The sequence below is a fragment of the Notamacropus eugenii genome, chromosome 1 (assembly GCF_028372415.1).
Source record: "Notamacropus eugenii isolate mMacEug1 chromosome 1, mMacEug1.pri_v2, whole genome shotgun sequence".
NCBI lineage: Eukaryota > Metazoa > Chordata > Mammalia > Diprotodontia > Macropodidae > Notamacropus > Notamacropus eugenii.
The window spans coordinates 644,399,876-644,422,738 of NC_092872.1; the positions used below are offsets into that span (position 1 = coordinate 644,399,876).

At 40.7% G+C, this 22,863-nt stretch overlaps 1 protein-coding gene and 1 long non-coding RNA gene across 12 annotated transcripts in view; both read left to right on the forward strand.

The window, feature by feature from the left end:
- The window catches only part of LOC140520982 (uncharacterized), a 29,763-nt gene extending 8,980 nt beyond the window's left edge, over nucleotides 1-20,783 (forward strand). The window contains exon 2 of the long non-coding RNA XR_011972735.1: nucleotides 589-20,783. This is a non-coding gene — a long non-coding RNA (uncharacterized lncRNA). The remainder of the gene's footprint in view (nucleotides 1-588) is intronic.
- The window catches only part of BCL11A (BCL11 transcription factor A), a 121,022-nt gene that overhangs the window by 34,477 nt on the left and 63,682 nt on the right, over nucleotides 1-22,863 (forward strand). The window lies entirely within an intron of this gene.

Sequence of the window (22,863 nt, forward strand, 5' to 3'; positions counted from 1 at the left end):
TCCAAAGCAAATCCATAACTTGGTCTTCCAGACTCTCTCTGACTCTTGAGTCAGTTTCTGTTTCCCCAACTACTTCATTTGCACAGCTCACAGTTGAGGGGGTCGTTATAGACTTAGTGACTTATGCAGTCCTAAGCAAGCAGAAGATGTGATGCTTAATTGTCTGTTGATGAATCAGCAGCACTGGATTGCTGACTTGGGAGGGCTTCTTCTCCACCCACCCCTTGCCCAGGGAACGGTGGGTGTACTTGTTGTCTCTGTAACCACGCCTTTCCAGTGTCCTTCTGCTCTCCTGTGTACTTGCTTCTATCTCCTGTGACCTGCCTCTGTATCTGGTTAAATGGACTACAGTAATCTGTACACAGTTACTTCTTACTTATTTTTATCTCTTGAAAGATATTAAGTCCAACAAGCTTTTTACCCACTGAGTCTATAGAGAAAACGGCCAGGCAATTTTTGTTTCAATCTTTCTCTTTGGAGCACTAGTTCCAGAGACTGATCAATAGGTTTTATTGTAGACCTCACTGTCTCTAAAAGCGTTGTGACCTTATCCTATCTAAAAATAGTATTTGCTCTTGCTGCCTGCAGAACCTTGACCTGTGAAAACCCATTTGGAACATAACTGACATGTCTAGTCAGCTGTATATCCAAGACATGCTCTGTGAATGAATTCCTGTCCAGGAGGACACATACTCCAAGGAAAGAAGAAATACTCGTTCTGAACACTGGGGGTGCACCTGGATAGAATAGAAGGAGGTTATGGTGAAGATGGGTAGGGAATGCATCACAGAGCTCAGCTAAGGCTGAGGTTCAATAAACTATTCCAAAGGCACCTCTGTGTGTGTATTGCGCCAAACCTGTGAGTTCATCATTGGAGAATGCCTAGGTGTGGTAAATCATACCACAGGTAAAAAACTGCAGTTCATCCATGATTGAGAATCCCAAGAGGTTTGGGAGGGTGAATAAAGGGTAATAAATGAGCTGCATGTAAGGTCATGTAGACAGTTTGTGTGTCAGAGCCTAGACTTGAACCCAGAGCATCTTCACCCCAAGTCTGGATCTTTACCCACTATACCATGCTGTTTCTTGAATAGGCACACACACAAACATTTACATATTTATGCATATACAATATACATGATATGTGAATGTATTTATGTACACATACATCTATGTGTGTATATGTATATATGAATAACTCAATCAAGAATATATATAGATACATATATCTATATATATCAATGACTCGATCAACAAGTGTTTATTAAGTCTCTGCTGTGTGCCAGGCACCATGCCGGGCTCTGGGGGTTCAAATCCAATAAGTAGAACAATGTCTCCTCTCAAAGGGCTTACTTTCTAATAAGGGAGACAAGGATGTGTAAAGATAGAGATTGAGAGGATATAGATAAGAAAATCGTTCCTGAAAACTAGGATTAAAAACCACTGACTAGAGGAGTGAAGGTTTTCTCCTCATTCCAACTCCCCTACAAACAGCATGATTTTCTTTGATGCTTACGTTTGCAGTAGGGCTTGAGAACTCTCCAGCTGAGCTCCAGTGGTAGAAGAATAATGCCACAGGGCCCAGGTGGGAAGAAACATTCTTTTCCTCCTCCCTTCCCCCCCCAACCCCCTCCACCCCAGGTAAAAGTTGCTCCCTGGCTGGCAGTTAGGAAGATGGCCCATCTCAGTAGGATGTTGCACATCCGCCAAAAGTTCAGCATGGTGTTTTAGAAGCTTAGGATGTTCAGAGAGATTTGGGGGAGGGGGAGGGAGGGGAGAAGAGATCATAAACATGCTTAGAAGTCTGTCTGGAATAGTCATTGCATACCTGGAAACTTGATAATGCTGTGTGCTTTCCTCTATGAGATTTAAAGTCTACTGAAAAAGAGGAGGATCTCTGGTGGGTTTTTGGTTTGTTCGTTTATTTAGGTTTTTTTTTTTTTTAGCATCCATGAAGAGTTCCAAGAGAGTTTAAATCAAGCTTCATGGCTCACTGGAGGTTCGTTCTTCAGCCTCTTCAGGCTTGTGTTGGTTGATACCAAGAAGAAGTAATGGTGTTATCCTTTTCCCCTGGATGTTGAAGTTGAGCCCCATTGCTTACTATTCGAGGGTTAGTCACTGGAGAAAAATTATTTTCTGTTGAGGAAGCTGGGATGGTGGGATATTGATGAGCAGTTAAGGGTTAATCCACCTCCCTTGTAAGGGAGGTCTAGGGAACATCCACTGGAAGATCAAAAGGGAAGAAAGGAATGACTGAAAAGGCATTTAAAAGAAAAAAAAAGAGCTTCTGGTTGGTTCTCTCCTTTAACAAAAGCCAGAACTATTGTCTCTTAGCTTGAAAGAGAGGTCAGCAAGAGTATTAGTGTGGCTAATCACATAAGAGCTAAGGTGGGCATGGGCTGTGTCTCCTGCCTTAGAGCTGAGACCAGCCACACTCATCTGTTCCCAAGCACAGGTTCCTCTCTTTGGTTACACAAAATGTCGGCTCTTACTCTCGTAATGCATAGGCTATTATTAGCAAGTGTCACTCAGTTATCTGAGAGTGGCGCTTTTAGCTGCCATCTAAGTGCCTGACACTTGGGTTTACAGCAGATTAAATTAAATTTTAGGCTGGTTTGGCTTCACTGAAAGTAGACAATAGGAACAGCTGTTGTGGAAATGTAACCTGGCACCCACAAATACCGGGTACCACGACCAGTGCATTTTTTGTGTTTATATGTTTGCGGACTCTCTGAAGGTACAGGTGATTATTTGGAGATTAGGTCCTGGATAGTCCTTCTTAGTGGGATCACATTGTCTTGACCTAAGGGCCGTGGCCCAGCCTCCCCCAATCTCTCCAGGAGGGTTTGTTCACACAGTTCTTGAACAGTTTTACAAGGCTTGGCTGGTAAAGGGTGTGTAAAAAAAGCAGGGGGTAGTTCTTCCTCCCTTGACTGTGATTTGTGCCTATGTTGATGTCACTCTTCAAAGACAAAGCTCAGCACATATGAAAATATTAATGGAAACCCAGTAGGGAAATGGGTTGTTGGTTTTCCTGCTCATTGTGATGGGTGCTAAGTGTCTCAGATGGGTAGTGTGGGCCAGTTGTCAGGCTAAATCTCTCTTGTGTTTTGGTTCTCTGACCACCCAAGCACAGAGGTCATCCCACTATTCAGGTATTCCTTCTCTTTCTGATGCAAATATTTTTGTTCTCTTTAGTGCTTGTAGTAGTTTTGCCTGGGAATTTATGACAAATCCTACTTACTGTACTAGAGTAAATCTGATGAACTTACCTTCAGTTCCTTGAGATTGCAAAGTCCATAAGGATTATTTTAAATTCTTTTAACTGGAACTCGAGTGTGGGCTTTGCTTTGGCAATCCACATTTTAACATAATGAAATATTAAAAAAATAATAACAAAATAAGTCGTGACACTGGATTTTTTGTTTCTTCTGGCTCTAGAATTTATACTCACTGATTAGTAATGCAGCATGCAAATAATTCAGTTTACATATCCAAATACTGTTTTGCATCATTCACACCTCATGTCTTGAAAAAAAAGTGAAATGTTTCCTCAAAATAAACAAAACCTGAGGAAGAGTTTATTGTAAAGGCTGGAATTAAGAAGGCAACAATTTGCCTGAGAATTAGAGAAATGTGGATAATCTTGAGGCTAGCATTTCCCAGATGTCTATTTGCTTGTTTTTTTAAATAAAAAATCAACAACCCTCATTCATTATGACATGGTCTAGAGTAGCATCTCCTGCATTCAGAACGATTCACATTGTTTCCTGGAGAAACAGAAACCTTATCTCATACAGGTATTTGTATGTATCTGTATAGTTGTGTCTGAAAACTGGAGTCGCGTCATTTGGATAAAGTACCATAGATGGCTGTTCTACCAGTATATTGATGAAGGAATAGGGCTGGGAAAAGTTGGAGCATACTTTAACACTTTCATGTACGAGAAAGTTACTCAAACAACTTCTAAGTTGTGGATTGGTAATCTGGAGTGCTGAGAAGGCAAAAGCTTTCTTGGCAGTCTATGGATTTTTTTTTTTAACCACTCACTATCATTCAGGGAAATGTACAATATGATTCCTTGTCATTGAGTGAACAAGCAAACTCCCATGTCCGCATCACTAGAATGCCAAGATCAGTGGTTTCTAGCCTCATGTCTCACAGCAAAATGAGCCTTAAAAAGTCTAAAAGGATTCAACTGTTTTGAACTTAGCTTTTGTGTGTGGTTCTATTGTTACCTAATAGTGGGCACATGGAATGTCCAATTTCAGGTGGAATTTCCTGCTGAATGAATGAATGAAGGAAGGAAGCAAGGAAGGAAGGAAGGAAGGAGAGAGGACCTTGTATTCTCTCCAGCATGAGGGCAATCTTCTTTTTCTATGATGCTCCACATGCATTTCTACCTGCAGGTTATAGACACATTTTTGGTATTGTGTAAAGTAAGCATTCCAACATGTTTATAATCTTTAGCTCTCACGTCTTTAAAAAAAATCGGATGTGCTGGTTTTCAGCTGCATGAAGACATTTCAGGGCACAGCACCTGATAGGTGTTATGTTTTTTTGTTTTATGCCTCTCTACAAGGAGGCATAAAGAGTACTCAGACATACGTATACATAGAACAAAATACTTTAAGGATGTTTATGCCCATACATTTCCTTGTGTACTGCTTGATCACAACAATTTTTTCTGTTGGTCACACTTGCCTTTTTTCCCCATAGTATCTACATCAGAAAGCGGACTTTGGTATGTATGTATGAAGGAATTTTCCTTTGTTTGCCTCAGTTTCCTCATCTGTAAAATGGGGGTGATAATAATAGCACCTACCTCCCGGGGTTGTTGTGAGGACTAAATTTGATAGTAATTGTAAAGTGCTTAAAACAGTACCTGGCACAAAAATGTTAGCTATTATTATTATCTGGGTGATGGAGTGGAGTAGAATAAATTCCTTTCTTAGCACTACCACTGACTGATTGCCTCTTTACTCTTTGTGTTGGAATGGAAAAATAATGGTATCCTAACTTTCTTTCCTTTCCTTTCTCGGAGCAGAAAATAAACTCTGTGAGGGCAAGGACTCTTTGTATTCTTGTGTTTGTATCCTCTGAGGCAAAATGATTTGCACACCCCTGGTTTGAATATTTGAATTGAGGTCAAGAATAGCTGGGGAGGAAGGGGAAGGGGAAGGGGACAGAGATTATTAGATAGGTGTCACCTCCTATTAAAAAATAAATCCTCCCCTTCCACAGTAGTTTTTTTTTTTTTTTAGAGGAGAGTACATTTGGATGCTTGTGTTGTTTCAGGTTCTGACTTGAAGGACATAGTTAGCCCTAAGAAGTCTGATGGAACTTTGCCATCGTAAACAAGTCCATCTTCCAGGCTTTTGCACGTTTTTGAGAAGCAGTACATTGATCCCTATCTGTCCAGTTTTGAAGTTGGCTACTTGGACCTTTTCAGTTGAAATATAACCTTTTTATTCTCCAGATCCTTTGGTGTATCTGTTCTTTCCTTCCTCCTTCCTCCCCCAGACACCATTTTACATTTCAATTTGTAAAGTCTCTGATTCTTGGACTTTGAAAAGAACTTTGAGATTTTAGCTATTAGTAGAATCTTAAGACTGACTTCCTCAGACTCAATCCCCCACTGAAAGATTGATTTGAATTTTGCTCTTTTTACTGGACTATTTTTCTCCCCTAAATGAATTTAGTTGTAAAAATGAGTCTCTGTTAGGTGTGTGTGTGTGTGTGTGTGTGTGTGTGTGTGTGTGTAGTTCAATAATTATTCATTAATCACCTACACACACATAAAAGCATAGGATTTTGAATTGGAAGCAATAGTAGTGAGCATTTATTTTCTATAACCTTATCATTTTTTGCATGCAGTAACAAACAGACCCACTAAAGTTAGTTTGTTCAAAGCACATGGTTAGGTCAGTCAATTAATAAGCATTTATTAAACAGTCACTATGTGTCAACCACCCAGTGTGCTACGTTCTGGGGCTACAAACACAAAAGTGGAACTTATATCCTGCTAGGATTCTTGACTCCCAGTACAATGCTCTTTCCAGTCCACCATGTTGCTTTGGCTTCTTTCATCTATGCAGGAAGCCTTTGGGGCAACTCTTGCAACTGGATTGATAAAGCTGATTAAATACACTCCCCTCCACCTTTACAGTTCCATTGAAGTTGCTTCCAGAGTCAAGAGTCTTGCTGTGGAATGCTTGTAACCACATTAAGTTAGGAATCATAGGATCATAGGTCTGGAACTGGAAGGGACCAAAAAGGTCATCTAAGCCTCTCATTTTACAGATGAGGAAACTGAGGTACAGAGAGTTGAAGTCAACTGCTTCTATTTCTTGCTTTCTTTTTTACTTTCCCTGTTTTCTTTGCCCCCTTTCAGATCAACTTTCCCAGCCTTCCAAAATAGATGCAGATTTCAGTGTTCTAGCATTGGGATCAGGTACTGCAAAGTTTTAAAATAAAATATTTTAAAATATGTATATGCATACATATATGTATACACACATATGTTGCCTTTTTTTCATTTAAAGAGTCAGAAATCAGGGATATTTGGAATTTTAAAAGAGGAACAGAATCAGACTCTGAGGCCTAGAAGGGGCCTTGATAAATCATCTAATCCATCCCTTTCCTTCAGGCACAACTCTTACCCTCTCAGGCAGATGAGAATCTGTTCTATTTTAGAAGAAAACCCTTGGTGTCAGGAAATCCTCCCTTTTATTTAACTTAATTCCCTTATGCTGCAGTTTAAACCGATTTTCTCTTTTCCACCAGGAGAGATTGAGACCAGCTCATCACCAACCTCTGTGTAAAACTATTCATAATTTTAAATTGTCCCTCATTCTTTCTTTGCTCTTGTCAGGATAATCCTAGGACCTCAAACCAGATGTCATAGCTCTTACCTTCTATCCAAAACAGCAGAGGTCAGGAGAAAAAATGCTGAACTTAGGTTAACGGGGCCATATATTACCTGCTAGACCTTGGGCAGATCACCGAACCCAGAGGAACTTTGGTTTCTTCATCTGTAAAAACGGAGGTTTGGACAAGATGACTTCAAAAGTCCCTTCCAACCTGAGAACTATGATCTCATTTATTTTCCTTTTGCTCTTCCAAATGTTCCATGTCTCGGGTGCTCTCTATATTTTTCTCTAATGATTTTCCCCTTCTTTTAATAGTGCATAGTAAAATACAATGACGAGATGACCATGCTTTCCATATTCCCTGCCCTCCATTTGAATACACCCAATGTCTTGCTTTTTTTTTTTTTTAATTTTAAATCCAGTGCTGTGGATAATACTCTGTGCTTGAAACTTGCCCCCTGCATACCAGCAAGTATCAATTCTTCCTTTACTTTCATTGGTATAACCTTTTTTTCTATCCCTCAGGTGCATTATGATATACTGAACTCAAGGCCACCACCCCCTTAAAAATTATTCTTACCATTTTATCAAGATCATTTAGCATGCTGATCCTATCTCCTAGGGTGCAGCCTCCCCTTTGGCCCCTAGCCCAGTGACATCTTTGTACAGACTGAGAAACCTAGTGAATGAGTGACCTCTCCTTTTTTTACTATTTAGTAAGTTAGCTTGAGGGGAGAGGGCTGTCCTTAAAGTTTTGCTGACATAAAGGAAATGAATTTCTTTGAGCTGTGAAGACCAGGTTCACTATAAACCAGAATATGACAGCTATTTTTTTTTCTAGTTGAAGTCTGTATCATCATCATAATGACAATAAAAATAGTTAAAATTGGGAACTGTATATACTTAATATTAAGACAAAACAAAAAACAGCCTCGAACAAATAGAAACAAAGTCTCATCCCATGGAATAAAGTACATCTTTTCTCTGTGCAAGGGTGAGGAGAGGTAACCAAGAGTGTGTAGGTAGATGTGAAAAGCATTACAGGCATGGGAAAGCATTTCAGACTACTGAAATGTGCCATGAGTAATCTCATGCACGTAGCCACAGGGCCAAGTTTTCAAACTAAATCCTCCTCTTTGTGCCCAGGCACAACTGAGGCAGGAAGGAAGGAGCATGGAAGTAGATGGGGCAGAGGGATAAAAGGGACTGAGGATAGAGACTCTCTGCCCACTGACACCAAGCTTAGTGTTTGGAGTTTCATCACAGTTTCCTTATGTTAAGGAAGAGAGGCTCCTGGGATCACTCCCTTAGGGCCACCCCCCCCCCCCAACCCCACCCCACCACAGCCACCTTGCCCTCTGGCTCATATTTGCTCACTTCCTTTTCTGTGTTACCAGGACTGGAGCAGGAATCCCCATGTCCATGACCTCACAGTCAGCTAAGTAGCCTGGGAATGTGTCTTTTCAGTCTTCCAAGTCAGGCGATACATTTGGGAGTAGAAAAAAGGAGAAAGGAAATTTGAGTGAAAAAAAGAAGTCAGCAGGAAACCAGAGCTGTGATGTTTCAGACCCTGTTTTTGTCTGAGCAGTCCCCCTTTATCCAATGAAAACAAAACAAAGCAAAAACTTGCTGCCCAACAACTCTGGAAATCTCATTTTTGGGCATTAAACAAGAATCAGATAGTGAAATTCACAAGTATTTATGATCCATTGAACCCCATAGTTAATTCTCTAATTCTAGATCTCTATAACTTAGAACGGAAGGTGGAAATTATTTTTCTATATAATTCAGATCCCTTTCTTATTATTTAAGGCCCACATGGAGTTCTTTGGATGCCTGAATTTCTAGATAAAACTTTTTATTTTGTTTTTTCTCCTTTTTTCTTTTTTTGTATGTGGAAACTCAGCTCTGGACTTTACAGAAGAAATTTGTGTACTGTTGATTCAGGTGTACTATCTTCCTAACAATGAGGGCAGGGACCCCATCTTTCCACCCCCCCCCCCCCCATCCCTCTATAATGCCTAGTACAGTGTTAAACACTTCAGGAGGCACCTGATCAATATTTGTTTATGATTAGGGTGTGAAGGCCTGAGCTTTGAACCATAGCCCCTGGCTTCTTGACTTTGGGGCACCTGCAGGCTGGGTATGTGTGCCTTCTGACTACACAGTGTTAAAGAGCTAGACTAAGGGGTGCTTTGCTTTGCTCCCTGAGCAGGAACCCCTTCTCACTGTTGAAGCAGCAAGTTCCTGGGAGCCTCTTGCTTTTAACCAGGAAAGAAGGTGTGAATGGGAGGGGGAAAGGGGGAACAGGGAGAAGATCCTCAGGGATCAGCAAACAGAGAAGCAGGGGATCCCCAGGGGTTGTGTGGGAAGCTAGAGGAGTCATCAGCTGAGCTGTGTAAACAGCACAGTGCTCCCTTCTCACAAAAGGGAGTGGATTTCAAAAGGAGGAATTTTTACCTTCCTTTGGAAAGCTCTGACTGGCTCTCTGTAGGTTGGGTTTAAAAGGTGTTTCTCTCTCTCTCCCTTTCTCTCTCTCACTTTTTGTATGAATCCTTTGATACTTGAGTAGGGAAATCCTCTCTTATCAGCTAAATTCACTGACTCTTACACGGTTTCTCTTTTTGCTGCCCGGTGGAGAGAGAGAGACAGACAGACCAGGGTTATTTGTACAACTTGGAGTTCGGTTATAAGGAGAAAGTCTCTGTGTTTAATTCTGCTGTAGATGGTCCAGCCCGTGCTTCCTGTTGGGTTCAAATCATGTACCTGAGATTGGGGCACTGCCTAGGAGACAGTCTGAGGGTTAGGTCAGAATGCCTGGATGGACTGCTGTCACATCTCTGGACTGGGGTTGACTCTGGTCTTCTAACTTTGAGATCACCATCCATTTTCCAATTCTTTCTGACCATGCCTATATTCTTAGAATGGAGAATAAATGGACCATGGCTATGGGAACATTTGAGAAGCAACATGACACATACAGTGGAAAAGAGAATTTGCTTTGGAGTCCAGATGACAACCTGTGTTCAAATCTCATCTTTTTTGTCCTAGTATTTATATGATCTTGGCCAAGTTACATAAGAGTGAGGGAGTTGCCCCGTGAGTTCCTTTTTGGCTCCAAATCCATGATCCTATAGCTTTAGCCTGATCCCCTTATTTTACGGCTGAGAAAACTAAGATCCAGAGAGTTGAAATTACTTGTATAAGGTCCCATAGCAAGTTGGTGATGGAACTGGGGCCCAAAGTAGTGTCTGGTCTCCTGTCTGGTACTTCCTTTGCTACATGCAGGTGCTTTAAAAAATCTTATTTTTAGGGAGAGGTCTCCATGGAGGAAGTAATTATCTGAGGGCAGTTTAAATGGAAGCCCAGTCTCAGTTTTGCTTTCCTCTGTGTGATGGAGGGTAAGACGGGGGGAGTAGGTGAGTATAGAGGTGAAGGTGATGAGTCTTTTGTGTAGGTCGGTCTCTTGGGATAATGACAACTCCAAGCAGCTGTGGGGCATTGAACAAGCTGAGGGATGACAAATGGGGAAAGAACAGGAAGGGAGAAGCCAGCCCTTTTAAAAGATATTCAAGGAGAAAGGGGAGATGGATTTAAAGTGATGAGGTCTTGGGAGAACTGGCTGGTTGACAGACTCCATCTTAATTTATTTCAGGGGCTCTTCCCCAGGTTGGCTGCAGGTTGGTGGTTTTTCTTCAGTCATAGCACCTCCCAGAGAACACTGACTTAAAGTTATGTAGGGCTGGTTAGTGATCTGGGCCAAGAGCAGCAGGAATGAGCGCCCTGATGAAAGGATAGACCCTTGAAGTGTTGAGTACAGAAGGTAGTAGGTACTTCTGGCTCTGCTTACAAAGTCCTATCTGGAATGAGTAGGGAGATTGATGGTTCATTCTCTGCCTCTTGCAGAAAGTAACCTAGAACTATTTTCAGGTGAGGGAATTGTAGGACGAGAAGAGGCAGTAGGTCTTAAAGGCAAAGTGGTTATTGTGGTTTTTGATTTGGGCTAGCCCTATGCTCCTTATCCCCTCAGAGCCTGCCTGGGAGTTTATCCAAGGAGTGTCACACCTGAGAGCTGGTGGTCCACCAGTCATTCCTGGGCTAGCCATTTCCATTGCTTTAGGGGAAAAACAAACTATGGGGGGTGAATGGCAGGAGGAAGCCTCACACCTAAGCAACTAGTAATTGCATCTGACAGCAGGATCTTGAAGACTACCTGTCCAATCTGTCCATCCACCTTTCACAAAGTGGACTATTGTAAGCAAAGGGAAAGTCTGATGAAGGTTTATGATGGGAATAGGTAGAGAAAAAAAGTCTTACGGGCTTTTGTTCCTGTGGATTGGGCAGGGGCGTCAGATCCTTCCATGAAAGGCTTCTTTTCCACCCCCACCCCCTCCCCAATCATAGTCTTTATTTTCTATCCAGTAATTTTTCTGAATATCTTTTAGACTTAGAAGGATTGGAGTTTGCCTACAAGATTTGATCCCTGACTGTTGCTCTGAGGTTTGGTCAACAAGATCTCAGAGCTGACTGAGAAAATAGTAATAGTAACAGCAGCAGTAGTAATAGCAGTTGTACTTGTAGTAGTAGTAGTAGCAGCTGTAGTTGTAGTAGTGGTAGCTATAGTAGTAGTTAGGGCTTCTGCTACTACTCCCCTATAGAATTTATATGGCACTTTAAAGTTTGCAAAATACTTTTTACATATATTATCTCATATGAATCTCACAATAACCATAAGTTATTGTGAGATAGATATTATTATCCTCGTTTTACAAATGAAGAAACAGGGTTTTGAGAGAGGTTAATATGAGCGTTGCTCATACAACTGTGAGATGTCTGAGGTGGAATTCAAACCCAGGTCTTCCTGATTCCAGCTAAAGTACTTTATCCACTATATCACCTAGCTGCCCCATGGCCTTCTTCACCTTTTTATTCTCTTACCCAGAATAGAAAAGCCCTGAATTTTGTATAGCTAATTATATTAAGTGAAGTTCATCTTGACTTCAGTGACAGCACTGTGCATGCAATCAGACCTGCCAAATTCACCCACCCCACCCTTTATTAAAAAATGACTCATCACTGAGAGCCAGAAGAATTCATCTGCAGTTGACCTGCAGTGATATGGTGACCAACTACATAAGGTCGGAGAGTATTGAAGTCAAAAGGTACTAGGTCCTCAGCTGCTCTGTAGTAATATATTCAAAGCCTTTTGGGAACAACAGAAAATAGTGTTTAGAGGATGTGAGTTCAAATTCCACCTTCAAATGCTTATTACTTGGGTGACCTTGGGCAAGTCATTTAACCACCTTTGGACTCAGTTTCTTCATCTGTAACAAAAAAGGGTTGAGCCAGATGGTCTCTTCTAGCTATAGGTCTATGATTCCATTACTAGTGGCATAGAATTTTAGAACTGATACAAAGCTTAGAGATTGATTCAGATTTTTCGTTTTAGAGGGAATTGTTTCAGAGAAATTGAGTTTCACCCAAGGTTGCACTGTTTATTAGTAGCAGTCAAGACAAGAATCCAGGTTTCTTAACTCCTAATACAATTATCTCCTAATTTACCATACTGTCACTCATCAGAAGTAGAAAATCACATACATACATATATATACACAAACACATTTGGGGAGAAAATCATATATGTGTATATGCATATATTATATATAGAAAGACATGCAATACATATACACATGCATGAGCACACCACACACACATATACACAAACTCTTTTCTTTTGAAAACCCTCTATGGAAAAAAAGTTGTTTTGCTGCCCTATTTTAGTGTCTGAGTTTTTTAAGTCAGTTTTAAGTTTTTAAAATTATATTGAGACAAGCATTGTCACTGTGGAGTAGAAGACCTAGGTTCCAGTATTGGCTCTGTTATTTATTAACTATATGACCTGGAATAATAATAGCTAAAATTTATGTAGAGCCAACCATGTGCCAGGCATTGTGCTAATAAGTACTTCACAATTATCTCATCTGATTGTCACAACAACTCTGTGAGGTATAGGTATGATTATTAGCCCCATTTTACAGATGAGAAAACTGAGGCAGAGATTAAGTGACTTGCCCAAGGACGCAGCTAGGATGTATCTGTAGACCTAGCACTCTATCTGCCACACCACCTTGAATATGCCTTAATCTCCTTGTAGCCCTTAGTTTCCTTATCTGTTTTTTTTTTTAAAGACAGTTGGATTGGATGGCCTTTGGAATCCCTTTTAGCTCTCCATCTATGATCTGGGGACCTCTAAGACCTTTCCTCGAATTCAGAATCCCAAAGGATAAGCAGCTGCATCTACATTTCACTCATTTTGGGAGTCACCAGAGTGCTCCAACTTCCTGAGAACAGGTGCATGGCTTTTGGCCCAGACAGTCCCAACTCATCCCTAGTCCCCCTCCTTCATAAACCCTTCTCTAATATAACAGAAAGAACTTCCTGGGCATGCCTACATGCCTGCTAGTGTATCAAGGATACTCATTTTTTTTTTTTTAAACAAGGTGATTGTTTTTCCTTTCACCCTTAATAAAAACACAATGCGTATAAGGTTTAGGGGAAAAGATTAAAGCCTCTCTTTCCCCCCAGCAATATCTTACATTGTACACTACTTCTGTGCCTATTGAATTTTCAACTTATTACAGCTTTTCTATGACTTGGAAAATAGGTTGACTGAGTGATGATTGTTTTCATGAAATGGTGCAACATGTAAAGAAATGGTTGTCATTAATAGTGCAGTTATGTAGATTGTAGCTTTTTAAGCCTTCAGTTTCAAACCAGATTAGAGCTCTGTTAACTTAAAATAGCCAAGGAAGAAAAAAAAGGAAGGGAAAAAAAGAACTGTCGGAATCAGAGGAAAATATTAGCATTATGAAACATGTTAACAAGTAGCCATTAGCACTTTATGTCTGCATGAATAGCATCTTTAAGTGTTTTATTGGTAACAAAATAGACTCGAGTCACATAGAATGACAATAGTTTTCAAATTGGCGAGTTGTTGTAATTCAAACTTCTCATTGTTAGCACGACTGTGGAGCAGTTATTCACCATGTCAAAATGTGCCCTGGGGTGGGAAGGTAGCCCTCAGCTGGGCTTGCTGCTTTCAGGTAGGAGGGATCTGCTCTCCTAAAAGGGGGACAGAGAGAACATCTGCCACAGGGGTTCTTAACTTTTTGTGTGTGTCACGGACCCCTTTGGCAGTCTGGTGAAGTCTTTGGACTGTTGGCTGTCTACATTCATAATTGAAAGAAATGCTCAGTTTTAGTTAGGGGTTGGTGAATATAAAGATGTCATTTTTTCCCTCATCCAAATTCATGGATCCCTTGAAGTCTCAGTTGAAGAATTCCTGGTCTATAGCTATAGACCAAGGGAAGAAGATTGGAATGGAACAGCTCTCCTCTGAAGGAACTGCTCTCTGACCTTGTACAGTATTAGGGGGTGGTTATCTATCTTTGTTGATCCAGGCAACTTAGCTTGTGTGTGTGTTCAATCACAATAGCTGAAGGAGAAACGCTAAGGGAACATGAGCTCCTCTGAAGTGGTAGTAGTGAAAGTAGAATGTTGGTAACTTCAATGAAGTGATGGTTCACAGAAGGAATGGTCTTGAATTGTGGCCTTTAAAGACTGTGTAAATAAAGAATACCAGTACCAATTGTTTTAGCTCCACCTGGCTTCTACTCCAGAACTGACTTCACCTCTGCAGCTACCTCTATGTGGGTCTTGACTGCTGCCATCTTGGGTCTCTCTTGCTAGGGCCTGTCTGTACCTGGTTTTAGCTGGATGCCTCTACCTCACTTTCCTTCGTTTCTGTCTTTTACCCAAGATGGAGGTTGGCCTTTTCAAAAAGGATTTAACTAGTGCTTAAGGAAAAGAATGTAAAATGCAATTAACTCTAAGTTTATAATTGAGTATAAAAGGGTCAAGTTATGGAGCACAGGTCTGAAGACCTATTTAAACTAGCTATAACTGGCTAGTACAGTTCCTACACTAAATATTGCTGCTTATCTCTCACTAGCTTGTTGACCTGCTCTGCCAAATGGCTCATCATCATGCTACCTTTCAGGAGAAGACCTCCCATTATAGACCACACCTGTCTTTACCATTTTACCCAGTTCCTGGTTGGTTTGCTTTGCTCTTACATTTAATTTTTATTTTATTCTTTTTTCTCAATTATATGTAAACAATAATTTTTAGCATTCTTTTATAAAATATTGAGTTCCAAATTCTCTTCTTCTCTCCTTCCTTGAGAAGGCAAACCATTTCTCTAGTTACTTTTCAAAGCTAGTGGCCCTACTGACCCCTCCCCATTCACTGAGCTGGTTGAGGCTGATACCCACTGGGTCCAATTACATATTTCACACTCATAACAGCCACCAAGGATTGTTTACCCAATTCTCCTCAAAGATCTTTTTTTAAAAATATGACTTCATTTATTGTGTCTTAAGTAAGAGATAAAATTCTGATCACTGGTAAAGGGAAGGTTCATTTGGTCAATAAATACCGTGTCCTAGAAACTTAGGATACAAAGGAAAAATGAAGCAGTCACTTTCCTCAATGAGCTTCCATTATCAAGAGAGAATTGTTTCTTCCCAGCTTACCCCTTTCCTCTCCAAAACAACCTAACCTCTCTATTTAAGCTCCTTCTTTAGGTTTCTATCCTTCAAGTATTACCTGAGGGGCAAATAACCTGTCAATGCTTGGCCTAAGCCATATAACCAGGATTAGAGTGTCCTATCTTAAGGCAGTGTAGTGAGTCAGACACCTCACTGAAAATTTGGAGGCCTAGATGAGGTAGGCCTGGTCCTGTTACTGGGAAGTTAATGAATCTCTCTGACTCTTAGTGAGCTATCTTTAAGAACCCTTCTAGCGCTAAGATCCTATGTCTCCATGAATAGTGGAAATTAGTGGGAAAAGAACTGCCAAGACTTTTTATATAGGATGTTTTAGCCTACAGTTCTCCAGAGAGTATTACAATATAGAATTGGGATCTCAGAGTTGAAAGGGGCCTCCAATGGCATCTATTCAACCCTCATATATACATATATATATAACATATGCATATAATGTTATAATATATTTTAATATGTTAGGTATATATGAATATAGCTGTGTATATCTATATATTCCATTTTTATACTTTGCTTTATTGATATGTTTTGTTTTTAGGTTACATTTATAGATTATTCCCACTCTTTGAGAGATCTCTTGAAACAAAGTTAATCTAATAACATGGTGCCCTTATCTGAAAATTCAGGCAACTTTTCACATGTGAAGTACCTCCTCCACATCTCTATTTTAAAATGTTAACATAAATCTATTTATTTTCCTCCTATCCCCTCCCCCATTGAGGGGAAAAGAGATTTCTTGTAATAAATGTGCATAGTCAAGCACAACAAATTTCCTCCGTGGTTGCACACAAATTATATATATTTATGTATATGTGTGTGTATGTCTCATTCTTCAAACTAAATCCCATCACTTCTCTGTCATGGATAGCATGTTTCATCATGGGAATCATGAATGGTCATTGTATTCCTCATAGTATTCATTCATCATCCTTATCTTTTTTTAATCCAACCTTCACTTGAAGATATCTAATGATGGAGAACTCATCAGCTTCAGAGGTCACTTATTTTACCTTTTGAACTACTCTTTTAGGTTCTTCTTCTTAGACTGAAAAGAAATCTGCCTCTTTGTAATTCATAGCTTCTGGGTAATGTGTACTCATGCCTTCTGGGACCAAGCATGATAGTCCTTTGGATATGTAGACCAGGCTGTCCTCTAGGCTTTTCTTGTGCAGTTGAAACGTCCCCAATTCCATCATCCAATTCTCATTTTGCATGGTTTCACGCATCTTCACTGTTCCTGATCCACCCCCATCTCCTCTTTGAAGATGTTGAAGCTTGTCAATATCCTGAAAATGTGGCATCCACAAGTGAGCTCAATATTTTAGGTGTCATCTGACCAGGGCAGGTTACGACGAGGACTCCCATCTCCTTCATTCTAAACATTATGCTTCTTTCTTCAAAGTAGTCTAAGATTGAACTTTCAGCTTGATTGTTCTTTTAGACTCCAAAGACTATGAACACAGGTATTTTGTTGTTTTACCTTTTTGGTTCATCTCAATAGGGTGTAGGAGAAATACTCTTTGTGACCAAGAGAATTCTGCATTAGAAACCAAAGCTTTGGTCTTGTTGGTAGAGAACTTTCTGTATGTTATTACTTATGTTGTATCCTGCCACATTAAATAATGTTTTTCCAAAAACTGGGTGGTAAAGGTGCTTCCTTCTTAGACATCTTAGTTACTGCTGGGATACACTGGTTTGAAAATCTGGAATTACTTATGATTTTTCTCTCTACACACCCTAACTCCCATTCCCCCTAACAGAAAGGTTAGTGGGGAAATAGGAAGCTCTTCCTTGTAAAGAGAATTTAAAGCTCTCTGATAAAAAGAATAAAGGAGTTCTGGGTCCCTGTGATATTCAAGCTAGTTAAGTTGTGGTCAAAGAAACAATGGGGTGACTAGGTTGGCAATACCTTGGTTTAAATTATTTTTTCAGTTTTGAAGTCCAGAGTTTGAAGGAGAAGGAAGCTAAAACTATTAGAGTATTTCTAGTTAGGCATTGTCTCCCATTCATGATGCCACATTGGTGGGTTGAGCTATGACATAAGAGGTGATTGATTCATTTGCCTGGGTTCACTTTCCCGTGAGGAAGAAGGACAGACAGACCTTTCACCAAAGTTGGATTCCCTTGTCAAAGAGAAAGAAGTAAGAACCACTTTGCCGTGGAATCACGGGGAAGGGCTGAAATAACATTTAGAGTATGAGATTAATACATTCCCTTCAAGTGACTGAGGACAGGGGTTTTCTTTTATGTGCATCAAGCCCCTTTCCATTTTTCCTCTCTTTTCTACGCTTCTCTAACCCTGACAAACATGAAAGGAAATCCTTCTAGATTCATCGATGGCCCTGAGGATGGTGTACAGAAAAGTCTAGGCAGTACACTCAAAGCTGCTGCCACACTGTCAAAGGAGACCCTCAGAGAAACTCAGGTGGCTTCTCGCCAGCCACATCAGACGATTTTTCTGAGCCCCATGCCATGACCGGACTGAGCTGCTCTGGTTTATTACTCCCTCCCACCCCCTTTGTCCTTGTTATCGCTGCTCCTGCCATTGTCAAACCTCTTTTTACACGTCCTGATACAGTTTTCACATTGTCCCCTTCCCCTTAAAGAGTGGAGGCCCTTTAAAAAACAAAAACAAAAACGAAAACACCCCAATGTGGTCCCCGTTGAGATGTTACATAACCTTACAGTTGCATTCCTTTAAAAATGTGCGTTATGGATGTTTGTCTCACAGCAACTGGCAACTCTCCTTGTTTGTGTAAATGTCAGATTCTATGTAGTTATTGACTGCTCTGTTGGGCCTACGTGTGGCACTACTGTAGGGAAGGTGGCCCACGGCGTTGTTCTGTGTAACGAAGCCTTTCTCGGGCTCCTCTTTGCAATCAGGGCTTTTCTGCATTCTAAAACAAGTGTGGATGAGCTTGAGTTTCCTCTACTTTTTATTTATGTAACTTTTTTTGTGGGGAGGAAAGGGGGTGCTGGGGAGAAAGAGAGTTGGGTAGACAGCCCTTGGGCAATCAGCATTTTAGGTTGGTTCTTCGAGATGAATAACTCTTAGCTGTTGCTCAGCCACTTTTGTTTGTGAAATAAAGGGCAGTAAGCACCATGACACGAGAGAATTTCAGGTTTATTGTGATTTCCTTTTTGTGTTTGCATCTGTCCTACTCAGTTAGGAGCATTATCCATAACCCTATAGGAACCAACACCGAAGACCATATGATTTTAAAGCTTTAGAAATCTGTGTGTGTAATATGTCTTTTGTGAATTTTTTTTGTTCGTTTGCTTTAGAAACTGTAATAATAATCCATAGTAATTATCCCATAGTATGCTGTCCTTTGTTACGGGAGCACTGGATTAGTTTGAAAACGTGTCCTGTATACAGTTTCAACAGCTTGATTTTGCTCTTTACTCCCCCCCATCCTCCCTCTGTCTCTCCACCCCCCTTCCCCCTTTTCTTGTCTCTTGCGATTAGGAAGACAATTTCCACATTTTTGCCATATGTCTTAGAGAAGCCAGGACTAACAAGGCAGTAGCAGACTTAGGACCCCTAGCTGTTCAGGTGGTGAGCCGGGCTTGTAGAACAGAAACATATTATGCAGAGAGCTAGGCTATGGAAACAGCTGCATTTGGAAATTATTTTCCCCCCTTGCCCATGTTCCTTCCTTCCCCAGATCTTGAGAGATTCCTGAACTTATCTGAAAATGCAGAGTCCTATCCCAGGTTTTCACTTCTTTTGCCCAAACAGAAAAAAGCAGCCTTAGTGGCAGGATCACTATAGCCCAAGTAGGTTCTTTATATACTCTTCCAGGATGGGCAGGGCAAGTCTTTTCTATATTTTTCTTTTCTTTTTTCCTTTCAGTTTCTTTTATTCCTTCTTTTTGTGTGTATGTATGTGTCAGTATATATGTATATATGTGTGTGTGCATGTGCCTTATTTTGCATTCGGCTGTGCTGAAAGAGCATTTAATCCTTGCCCTTCTGTCTGTTGAGATATTATGTTTTTTTAATAGTGCTTGTTTATGACTAAGGTCAAAGACAGTATTTCAGAACAAAAATTAGAGTTAGTTCATAATTGAGTACATATGTATGTAACTGTTTATTTTTATAGTTTACTAATTTATTTTTAAACAGCTCAGTTGAGCCAACATGTTTATAGCTCCGTTCATCACATGCCTTACCAGTCAGGGTGTTAAAAGGCACATGCTTTTCAAGAGTTCGGATCCCAAGTTAAATGAGATAATACCATCAGGTAGCAATTTAATTACATTAATTGAATGTTTAGCCTGAAAGGTACTTTTGCAGAGGCTATAATGAAATAACATTTATAAGTACACATGTATAAATCTCAGTGTTATAGACATTATTTGGGGTTGCTGACAGAAAAATGGAAATATATCAAGGGTTTGGAAGGAGAAATGGGAAATACTCTCATCAACACTAAAAGCTGCCTTGGCAATTCAGGAAGATGCTGGTCATGACCATTTTGTTATGGAGCTGCCTTCCTCATTAGCACCTCATATGTCCACAAACCAAAGGGACTTGGGTAGAGTTCCTGACCAGGACTTTCCTATGAGACAGAATACCTTTCATGGCCTAATCAGGACAATTATCCGGAGGTGAGATGTAAATAGGGAGAGCATCTGTTTACCTTGGAAAAACTGGGCTATGAAGATTGACACACCAAATGACATTTCTGAGGCTGGAGTCCTTGGCATCCTGAACTGATCCTCTAGTTTGGCATCACTGTGTGAAAAATAATGGAACCCCAAGCCTCAGTGGGGTATCTGCAGGACCAGAGAGATAGGTTCCCCAAATCACAGAAGGCAAAAACAGAAAGCTGGTTTTTGCTTGGGTGATCCAGTGCCATGTTTGAACCTTAGAGCCCAGATTATCTGACCCTGGGCCTTCTGAGCTAACCATGGTGACACCTTGCCCTAGTTCAAGTGGCCTACCACAAAGATGCTGAGGCATTTGGCTAGGATTTCAAGATATTTGGGACCCAGGTGTTGTTCCATCCTCCTTTGTGATTTAGCATGGCAAGTGTCAAAAGGCAGGCTATGAAAAGGGATTTTGAAGGTACACTAACAACAGCTCCCCTGGGTTTGAGTAATGCAGTGTCTCCTTACACCATCTGGTTTCACCTGGTTGCAAAATATAACTGTAGCCCTCCACTCCACCCTCCTACCCTAAAATCAAACTTCACTCGTCCTCTACCACCTCTCAGCAAATAAATCAGGTAAATCTGTTATTGCTCCTGGGTGTTTACTTGTACACAAATATTACTCAAGTTGTTTTCGGCCATCATTATTTTCCGGTGGTTCCCCCATCACAGCTGTTTCCACTAACATCTGTAATTGGCCTTTCCCTTAGTAGTCAGTCATGAATCACTTAGTTTAAAATTACAGAGGCATATGTGTGATGTGGGGAGTTAAACAGTCGCACATCCTCAGATGATGTACTCCTGATCAAACAGGGGCCTGCCTACCACCACTTCTGGGAAGTGATGGTAGGAGGAGTGTATATTAGCAGAGGTGCACTTAGTGGGAGCAGGAAAACAGCCAGGTTAATGACGTGTTGATGGAGACTTAAGAGTGTGTGTGTGTGTGTGTGTGTGTGTGTGTGTGTGTGTGTGTGTGCGCGCGCGCGCACATACGCGCACAGAGGGGTTGGATGGGATAAAGAAGAGAAGGGTGGGTTGGCGCCCATGGAAAGGGCAGAAAGGTTTTCATTCTCTGATGTAGATAAAATGTTTGTCCAGCTGAAAACAGTCCCACTTGCCTGATTACCTGATGAGTGATCTCCCCCAAGCTGACAGCTGCTCCAACAGATTTCACCTGCAAGTCCCGACAGAGCCAGCGGGCTGTTCTCTTAGGCCTGTTATTACTACCACGGAGGCAAACTTGTAAGACTAAAGTTTGATAATAAAACTTGGAAGCAATTTATGCATATCTATGCCTTATGTCTCCCTCTGTCTTCCTCCAACTACATCCAAATTCTATGAAATGGAGAGTGGACTGGAACTCTCCAACCCAAGCATCCATAAGGATAGTTAACAGCAATAGCAATAGCAATTACCATCCGTGTAAGTCCTCCATCATGGCATGGGGGTGACCCTGGGTTCTTGAAGGGTATGCCAGCAGAGCACAAGTTCTAGCAAGTTCCACCGTGCTGGGATGGGTTTGAGTAATGGACTTGGCAAACACTTGTATGTCTGTCTGTCATCCAAAGGCTGGACTGGCTAAGTTGGAAGACACTCACCACCTGGATGGCTTCAGGGTGATGAATTTTTCTCAGTGACTGGCTAGCTAGGCTGTGGTTGGGAGTGCTACCACTGGGTGGAGGGAGCGCCCACACGGGGGAAGACAGAGATTCTTGAAACACTGACATAGCACAGTAATCATTACAATACCAGAAAACACCACTTAGGAGTTTGTAGCATTTTTTCACATTATCTACTAGGATCTGGATTTAAATTCTCTCATGATTTTTTTTTTACCAGTGTGACCTTGGACAAAACATTTAGCTTCTCTAGACCTCAGTTCCCTCCTAAGTAAAATGAGGGGGTTGTAGCAGATGATACAACCTTTGCCTTTGAGATGAGAATAGTAACACCTACCTTGCCTATTAAGAGAGATGGTATAACTGAACACCAGAAAAGTTAAGTGGATTGCCTGTGGTCACACTTTCACTTAGAGACAGAGCCAGGATTTAGAGATCTAAATTACCTAGGTTGGGGTTCTTTCGTCTCTTCACATCATCATCCACATTGTCATTGTTTTGTGGGAGCAAGGACAGTATCCTGGTTAGGGGACAGAAGCCTGTCATGGATCTCATTGGCAAGAGGAAAGGGGGGTTTCAAGTTTAGGACAAGTTATGGTGAAAAGGTTTCCCTTAGAATAAGTAGGTGTAAAGCATTAATGGTTCTCTGCCTACTGGAAGTGAGTTCCTTATAAAAATAAACATATATGCTCTAGATTGTTCAAGAGTTTATCATAGTTGCTAAGTACCGATGGAAACATGATCACTTAAAGGAATTTCCCCTCATAAATATTTTAGATGGTCCGTAGTAATTATTCCTTATAAACATTAATAATAATAACATATATAATAATAAGAGTCATCTGATATTGCTTACTCATTGTAGGGATATTATAGAAAGAGCATTGATTCTTTGGATCAGAGGACCTGAGTTTAAATTCTCTCATGATTTTTTTTACCAGTGTAACTTTGAAAAAATAATTTACCCTCTCTAGACCTCAGTTCCCTCATATGTAAAATGAAGGGGTTGTACCTGATGGCCTTTGAGATCCCTGTAGACTATATGGAGTAAGGAGTTAGAAAAAGAGTAAGGGACAGAGAGAGGAGCTTCT